A 9,899-nucleotide genomic window follows, 5' to 3' on the forward strand; every position below is an offset into this window, starting at 1 on the left:
GCGATTCGGGAAATTGGCGCCAAGACCACCCAGAAGTGAGGGGCCTGAACCTAACCGCCGTCAACAACCCGCAACTCCGCAAAGACAAGCGACAGGGGCACAACGACCATGGAGGGACACCGCAACCAGACCGCGCGACAACGACAACCAAAACCGGTGTGGCAGCTGCGGAGGCAACCATCCCCGCGCATCTTGCCGATTCCGTACCGCAAAGTGCAGGGCGTGTGGAAAGACCGGCCACATCCAGGCCATCTGTAGGAGCCGTGCTCGCGACAACCGCCTTCACGAAGTCGATGTGTGGCCCGAAGGTAAGGTAACCCCTTACTTTAGTGGCAAAGAGACCCCTAGACCCTGGGTTAAAGTTCCAAATCTAGGGGAGGTGGCGCGTGTCAATCGCAGGAGAAAAGGGAAAAATAGCAATTTTCCAGAAGGAAAATTAAAAATCATAGTCCATCTGCAAGGGGTTCCTTGCAGAATGGAAATAGACTCAGGGGCTTCAGTGTCAATAATTTCCAGTGAAACCCTTGAGAGGATTGAACAAATAAGTGGAAGGAAAATTCCACTTAGTTCAACAAAAATTCAATTAACTGATTTTCAAAAAAGCCCAATAAAAATAAAAGGGAAGATTAGCCTTAGTGTTAAATTTAAGGGATTTAAGGGGTTTTTAGATTTAATAGTTACTGAGGGGCATAGGACTAGTCTAATTGGCCTTAACTGGTTCCCTGCCCTGGGCATTTGGGTCGGGGGAATAAATTCAGTAATTAAAAATAAGACCCTCGAATCAGTCTGCAATGAATTTGCAGACGTATTCGATGGATCTCTCGGTAAATACAAAGGGCCCCCAATTAAATTTAATCTAGACCCCTCAGTAAAACCTATCAGGCTTAAGGCCCGAAGGGTACCTTTCGCCCTGAAGGAAAAAATCGAGGCCGAGCTCGACAGGCTTGTAGGCCAAGGAGTATTAGAACCTGTTGAGGGTGGTTTGTGGGAAACGCCGATTGTCACACCCCTCAAACCCAATGGGGATGTGAGAATCTGCGCTGACTACAAAGCCACCCTGAACATTGGAATGAAAAAACATGCTTACCCGGTCCCGACGGTGAAGCAGGTCCTCGCCACGATCCAGGACGGCGCCATGTTTGCCAAGCTAGACTTGGCGCATGCGTACTTACAATTGACTGTTTCTGAAGAGGCTGCAGAAGCACAGACGATTGTTACCCACAAGGGGGCGTTCCGAGTCCACAGACTGCAATTTGGTATTGCAGCAGCTCCAGGCATCTTTCAAGAAGTGATGGAGAGGACCTTAAAGGGCATACCTGGTGTATGCCCTTACTTTGATGATGTCTTGATAGCTGGAAAAAATGAGGAAATGTTAGTAGAGCGGCTGGAACAGGTATTGGGCAGATTTAGGAGGGCTGGATTGAAACTAAAAAAGGAAAAATGTTCCATTGGGGTTAAGTCCACTGATTTTTTGGGGTTCAGGATAGACAAGAATGGAATCCATCCTACCCCTGACAAAATTAAAGCAATTAAATGGGCTCCTGAACCAAGGAACAAGGCTGAACTACAAGCCTTCCTTGGCTTAGTAAACTTCTACCATACGTTTGTGCCACACAAGGCTGCCATTGCAGAACCCCTCCACAGACTCTTAGATAAAAAGGCTCCTTGGCAGTGGCTGAACAAACATAGAGTTAGTTTCCAAACTTTAAAGGACATTCTTTCCAGCCAATCAACTGTAACCCACTTTATAGAAAATAAACCAATTTACCTAGCGTGTGATGCTTCACCTTATGGTGTAGGGGCTGTGATCAGCCATTTAGACAACCAAGGGATACAAAGAACAATCGCATATTATTCCCGGACACTAACCAAAGCAGAGCGGAATTATGCTCAGATAGACAGGGAAGCATTAGCAATTGTGGCAGGAGTAAAAAAGTTCCATGACTACCTTTATGGTAGGAACTTTACCATACTGACTGACCACAAACCCCTGTTGGGACTGTTTACCACGGATAAACAGACTCCCCAAATCATGTCACCCAGAATGCTGAGGTGGTCCATTTTCCTCTCAGCATACTCATTTTCTCTCCAATACAGACCGGGCAAGGACATGGGACATGCTGACGCCCTTAGCAGACTGCCATTAAACATCACTGAGGAAGACCCTGCCCCTGTGGGACAAATAATGTCCCTACAGGACATTCCTGACTGGCCTTTAACCGCTAAAGATATAGCTGTGGCAACAAACAATGACCCAACTTTAAAGAGAATAATGGCCTGGGTCCTGAGTGGGTGGCCAAATGCCAATCCGGATGCCAAGTACATTCCCTATTTTAGAAGGAAAGATGAACTGTCAGTTCATTTGGGATGCTTACTGTGGGGGAACCGTGTGGTTATTCCTGAAATCCACAGACCAGCCATTTTATTAGAATTACATGAAGGACACCCAGGAATAGTACGTATGAAGGCGTTGGCTAGGAGCCACTTGTGGTGGCCAGGACTGGACAACGACATTGAGGAATGTGTTGCCAATTGCCACCTGTGCCAACGTTCTAGGCCAGAACACCAACACATTCGTACGCATAAGTGGGAGCTAGCTAGAAATCCTTGGTCCAGGATTCATATTGACTTTGCTGGACCTTTCCAGGGGTTAACATTTTTGGTGGTTGTAGACAGCTTCTCTAGATGGCTAGAGGTAGTACCAGTCAGTTCATTGACTTCAGGTAGAACAATACAGGTATTAAGGGGCCTCTTTGCCACTCATGGGTTACCGGATGTAATTGTGTCAGATAATGGGCCACAATTCACCTCTGTTGAATTCCAGGATTTCCTCAAGGCCAACTCGATTAAACACAAGACATCAGCACCCTTCCACCCATCCACCAATGGCTTGGCTGAACGAAATGTGAGGACCACGAAAGACGCCTTAAAAAGAATCATCCGAGGTGACTGGCATCAAAGACTGGCCGAATTCTTGCTGACCCAACACACGACCCCATGTACTGCTACCGGCAAAAGTCCAGCTGAAATGAGGTGGGGAAGGAGACTAACCACCAAATTGGACAGATTACACCCTGACAGACTTCTACCAAGTGCTGAACTGGACATTCCAAATAGAACATTTAAAGTGGGGGATTTAATCTGGGCCAGGAACTATGCACAAGGGGACAAATGGATCCCAGGGGTGGTTACTGAAATATTAGGTCCCCTGTCATACACTATTGAGGGGGAAGGGAATAGGATCAGCAAAAGACACATAGATCAGCTGAGAAAGAGAACTAGTGGATGTGTACCAGTAGAAGGGGATCAAAGTATATTTGGGGGGAACAGTACATCCTGGTTCAGTGATAACAACATGCCAGATAGTGGGGTAGCAGAAATGCAAAATAACTCATCCCCCGGTAACCAACAACAACAATTTAGTCAGTTTGACTGGGAAATACCCCTGCGGAGTAGGCCAGTGACCGCTGATCTTCAAACACAAACAAATCCACAAAACAGCAACAGGGAAGCATCAGAGTCAGGTAACCAAGAGCCCAGGTCCAACAGAGACAATCAGCCAAGCAGACAATCAGAAAGAGGTGTCCCTAGCAGCCAGAGCAATAGATACCCTTCTAGAATCCATAGGCCACCAAAATATTTAAAGGATTTTGTACATAAATAACAACAACTGGGGGGTAAGGGGTGTTGTGTATGTAAATAGTTGCAAACAAGGGAAATAGCAGATTGCAATATAGCTGGGTTTAGAGCGGGAGATTCAGGTGCAATCATTGGTTGCAATAAACAAGAAGCGGGAAAATAGACTCCGATGATTGGTTACAGTTCAAACAGTTCCACTATAAAAGGTTGCAACAGTTGACAGTTGACAGTTGACTTTGTGTATTCAATAAACTCGTTCATTGTTAAACCACTCTGAGTCCTCGTCTATCAGAACCAAACAAAACTAGGTAATATCATCAATGCTAGCACTGATCACTAGCACGGATGATGTTCCCTAGTTTGGGTGATGAAAGATCTGCAAGAAGACAACCAAGCTCAGAGAGCACTAAGGACCTCTCCTTTCAACCTTGAGCTACAAATAATCTCCTTTATTGGTACCAATGACCATTGCTTCAAGATTGCCACGGATCAGATAGAACTGTGTGAACTCTCTTCAAGATAGCATTTTCAGGAGAATTCCTGCCAAATATTGTGGCCCAAAATTGGAGATCTGCTTGGTCAGCCGACGAAGGAAGGGAGGAAAGGGATGTACTTTGAGAACATTGGAAGACATGGAGGCAGGAACCATTGTGTTTTTTAACTTGAAATCAGGGTTCATGTATTGCACTAGCGACTGTGGTCTGTTTAAAATGTTTCCTTGCGTAAAGCAAAATAGGACAGTTTCATACATTAAAATTAGCCTCAGCAAAGGGTATGGTGGTTTGTTGTGTTATGTAATTCCAAGCTAAGTAAATGTAGTCTTCCAGTTGCCATCTGTTGATTAAAATCAATGGCCAGAACCAGTTTAGTGTGACAATTACGTGGGCCTAGAGCAAGTGTTCCCAACCAGGGGCGTGAGACAATATTCCAGGGGTGCGAAAACTTGGCTTTTCAAAATTATAGTGTGCATAATTTATTGCCGTTATTTCAAACTTTTATAAGGGGTGCAAGAATATATCAGAAGCAGTCTAGAGGTGCGGGGTATAGAAAAGGTTGGGAGCTGCTGGCCTAGAGTAATCCTTCCCAGATTTCTAGGAGTTAGGAAACCCAGTATTTTTACTTCAGTTTTAACTGCACTGACAGGTCTACTCTTAAGAGTGTGCAAGTATGAGAATTGCCCACATTCAATGAAGTCCCCCCCCCGCTCCCTGTGTTTCTAATGAGTTCTTCCTTGGTGCATGTTTTCCAATTGGAAGAATGGCAACGCTCACATGCTGAGATGCAACAGCACGCTTCCTCAAATAGGGGTTTCCCTACTGTGCATCTCCTTGGAGAGTGATTGAATAATCCAAACCATTTCAGTGTTGACCGAGATGCATTTTGTCTCTCCATGTGCAAAAGCGAGTCAAGATTTGCCTAGTTCACACAAACATCTTTCTCAAGCTGCCCCATTCTACTGAATAGTCAGCATGGCTACAGGTGATCATTCCATGATACCCCACCACATCAGTAGGGCACTGATTTGAAGGAGGGTGGCATCATAATGCCACTGTTGTGATTCAGGGTCAGCCTGTGGGTTCGGCAGTTGGGTCGGACGACTCAGAGGAGGAGGGGGGTGTTGAAGAGCTTGCTGAGGGGGTTGGAGAGCTTGCTGAGGGGGTTGGAGAGCTTGCTGATGAGAGCCCTCACCCAGGCCCCTCCCACCTGGTCACGACGGAGACCCAGCTGTGTGAGCCTGACAGCGTGGATGAAGATGACCCACAGCTGGCCCTGTTCAAGGACACCCGATGCAGGAGGCAGTCAATCAGGAGTAAACAGAGGAAGGCAATGGGGCACCTCGGAAAGAGGCAGAGAGAAGCCACACCCTGAACTGTATAAAAGGGGAATGCGTGGGAGGGCTGGTTTGCTGAAGGCAACCGCTTGAATAGCTCCTGTTTCATGGTACGTGTCTTGTTTTGCTCTGTTTTATGTTAATAAATTTGGCAGGCTTAGTTCCAGCCTCTTGCCATTTGTAAAGGGGTTGACCCTGCCTTTTCTGCAGGACTGGTAGCAGGCTGGTACAGAACAGCCACTTAATGTAGTCTTGCAAACAAGACTACATTACCACATCTTAGTCACATCTCAGTCATCTTTTTACTCTCACAAAAGTTATCAAGAGCGATAAACCGGTGGACTCTTTCTCAGCAGGGGAGTGGAACGGTATTCTCCCACATGTTGCTAGGTTGATTCCTATCAAAACAGCCAGCATTGTCGATGGCCACAGATTATACCCTAGATTATTCTCTCAGCCTTGCTGGATACACATTTTTGGAGACAGCTTTAATCTGATTGTGGCCAGACAGCGTGAATGGGGTAAGCCTGCTTGTTAATCTGGATTCCTTCACCCCACCACTGCATTTACACAGTCCCTTGAAGCACTTGTCATGCATTAGCTTCAAATCCTTACAACAACTCTGTGAGGGTGGTCAGCATTAGATTAGTTTCTTATATTGCAAAGAGAGCAGCTTAAATCCTCTAAGCCTGGCCCATATATCAGTCAGTGGTCCAGTCTTTCCCTGCAGAGCTGGATTGGCGTCAGCTGCTTTCAGGATGCTGTATTGATCTGTGGAAGCAGTTCATTTATAACCATTGGGTAGTTGAACTTTCACCTTGTCGTTTCCTCCTGATGTTTCTGGGAATTGCTGGAGAGAGCAAGAGATGTGGGATTTATTTAAAAGGACTGGGGGGGGGGAGTAGTGAGTGACAGCAAGAGAGCTTTATTGGTGGTTTAACACATATTTGACTAAGTGCTGTGAGTAACCAGTCAAGGTAGAAGGTGGCATGAGAGATGAAAATGGATGAGATGATACGTTTAGTTACACTTTACATGTCTGGCCAGTTCCTGGACTTTAGCCACAGACATACTTAGTTCATATCAGACGACTGCTTTCATTTATGCAGTTCAGTTAAATTGGGAACTTAACATTGGCAGGTTTTGCACACTGTGCTAAGCCACGATTTGTTAGAAAAGCCACACTGTAGTCTGGACTCCCACATCACATTAATCCAAAGCCAGCAGGCTATTTTATAGTGTCACTTGACCTCTACAATCTGATCTTTCTATCAAACTTCAAAATCTTTTATGCAGTCTGAATTCTGAAATCAGATAGAAAAATTAGAAGAAATGATTGCAAGCTGTTTTTCATGTTGATAGGAAATAGCATTGCATAGCGCAGTGGTTCTCAACTTTTTCTTTACCATGGACCCCCTTTAAATACCGTTTGTGGCCATGGACCATGCCCACGGACCCCCCGAGACATAACTGAAGATTTGAATTGTAACATTTCTTCAAGCCTTCATGGACCCACTGGGGTCCACGGGGCACAGTTTGAGAATCACTGGCATAGTGAATCTAGACAGAGGCCTAAAGGATGATAACGCCAAGATGAAGGTTATGGGGAGATTTAAAGAAGCTCTAGGAGGCAACTCTCTAGACCAGAAGTGGGGAACGATGGCTCAGGAATTCTGGGAGTTGAAGTCCACTAGCCATAAAGGGGCCATTGTTCCCCACCTCTGTTCTAGAATGACAGATTCCTAATTTTGATGGGCACACACTTCTTCTTTTTTGCCATTGAGAGCAAAACGGAAAACCTTGTCTCCTGGATAGAAAACAGAATGACTGAGCTTTGCAGAAATTGTCAGCTTCCTCCTTTGCCTTTCACAGCATTCAAATGACCAAAGCAGATTTTTAAAAAAGGGCAATTCAGGCAGGACACTGGCTTCAATTCCTCAGTCTAGAATAAGGAAATACACAGAATTAGAAAAGCTAAATATGATTTTTTTAAAAAAATATATGAGTAAATCAGCCTATTGGTTCTACATAGTTAATATTCTACTCCTCTTCAAGTTGATGTCCTCCAGATGACTTGGACTGGAACACCCACAACACCAAATGGATTGGCTTTGTTGGCTGGGGATTGTGGAGCTGTAGCCCAAGGTCTGTGGGAAAATAGATAGAGGAGGGCTGGGCAGCATCCTAAGGTCCCACACAGAGGTCTTTCCCAACATTGCTGCCCCTGAATAAGCACTATTAATCCAAGTCAGCAGGGCTCAAGAGGCAAAGCATCTGTTGAAGCATTGGGAGCCCAGCAGACGGCCTTCTGCTCATCGGAGCTGTCATTACCTTGGGTTGGCCCAGCCTAGGAGAAGCTGCTCTCCAGAGGCCAAGAGGCTATCTGCCACTTCAAAATATTTGTGTCTCAGAGTGAATGGCAGTCCTGATCCTTTAAACACCTACTTGCGGTAAGCAACCCACACACAATGGGCTGTGGGTGGGGAGAGCCAGAGTTTGTTACAACACAGAACCGATAAGGCCTGACTGTTGACAGAAACAGCAAGGAGAGCCAGTCGCTTCTGCTCATTATCAGGCAGCGTGGGGGATTTTTCAGGAATGCAAGGGAGAGGGAGGTGATATGTGTGGATCAACATGTTCCCATTCTCTGGAGTTTCTCTGGGAAGAGAATGTTTGGAGAACTGACTGCGTACCATAGTCCTCACTCAGAGCAGAGAGTACGTCCCCCGAACAGATGAGTTGCCATTACTTGCATAGGAATGTTGCGGCTGTAGTAATCATTTTTCCTCCAGTTGGATTTTGTAATCATTTCTTATAGGTTTGCATAAACTATAACCAATATTTATGTAGAATCTTGACTACATAAAACATAAATAGTTAAATATAAACAGTTTGGGATTGGATTTTGGCCCCAAAGGATTTAACCACTGGATCCTCTAATCCACTTTGCAACCAAGAAGTTAACGCCACAAGTGAGTTCATATACAGCAATATTAATACAATCATAAACCATACATCAGGCTGCATTATAGTTTGTTTAATCTTGGTTTCTAATCCACTTTTCCTTCAGGGGTTTGAGGCAGAGCACATATTTTCTTTTCCCACAACAATCCTATTTGATCATGTCTTGTTTAGCTACAGTTTACTGAATAAACCACATTTGTGTGTTCACACATGCTAAGTAATAAACCGTAGTTTTCAAACTATAGTGGCTAGGTTTTCATGAAACCAAACAAGACAGTTACAGCACAATATGAATTAGTGCAAGGTGTGAAGTAAAAGCCAATTTTGGAAGGAGCAATTTGGTCCAGGAATGCAAAATTTCAATATTTCCCCATTTCTTGGCTCAAGATGCTTGCCTCATTTCATTTCTTTCAAAAAAGCTGATCCTGAGGCTTTGCCACATATTTTGTACTTAATGAACATTTCCTCTACAATTTCAGTTGCAGAAAGATGAAGTGATACCAGAATACTGAATAATCTGTACAGAATTCAGATTATTTTCATTGTTACTGCAGAGATTCCCAACTTTTTCCTTTACATGGACCACTGTATCTTATCTTTACTGAAAGTATTTGAATACCATAAGGCCAGGGTTGAAAACATAGTGTCGCTGGACATGCTGCCACACGCATTTCTTCCCATACCATCCTTAGTAACAGAAATCAAGATTAATTTGGTTTGATTGCTAAATCTCATTAATTTTCCCAGCTCCACTTTTGTGAGTCTAGATGAGAATGTCAAAATCTTGTGCATATTTTTGATACATATAGAACAGTTATTTTATGTGAACATGGGACAACCCATAATAATTTTCCAGGCCCCAGGTTGAGACACGGTGAGTTAAGTTGATCTTGTCTGGATTGGGAAATTTGGAGGGGAGAACACCAGGATTATAGGCTCCACTGAAAAGTTGAAAAAAAAGGGCAGTGGCAATCCATTTCCATACTGTTGCCAAAAAAAGTGTGTAGAGATAATCAGAACATCACTACTATAGGAAATGGATTCCCTATAAATATACTCTGATAAAAATAATGATTAAAATAATGACATCTATCAATACCAACGTATGGGAGTAGGCAAAATCAAACAACAGGAGAGTTCTGTGGTTTTTCTTCACAAACTCTTATCAGATTGCTGGTATTGAAGAATGCATAGAAGGACAGGCTCAGGAACAGGCAAATACAAACAAAGTTATATAGCATCCATAAGCAGCCCGGGTGTTCAGATGTCAAAACTGCTGAATTGAATCCAAGTTTATGTGCATAAAATGTAGCAGCAATCCCATATGGTTCTCTGCAGGAATTCTGAATAAAAAGAATGGTGTCAGGCTGCAGAGCTGAAGCCTACATATGTTCACTTGAGAGTAAACTCGCATTTCGTCAGTGTGACTTCTTCACATTTATTGTTGATTATACATATATGTAAG

Source organism: Vipera ursinii (genome assembly GCF_947247035.1).
Source record: "Vipera ursinii genome assembly, chromosome: 2".
Taxonomy (NCBI): domain Eukaryota; kingdom Metazoa; phylum Chordata; class Lepidosauria; order Squamata; family Viperidae; genus Vipera; species Vipera ursinii.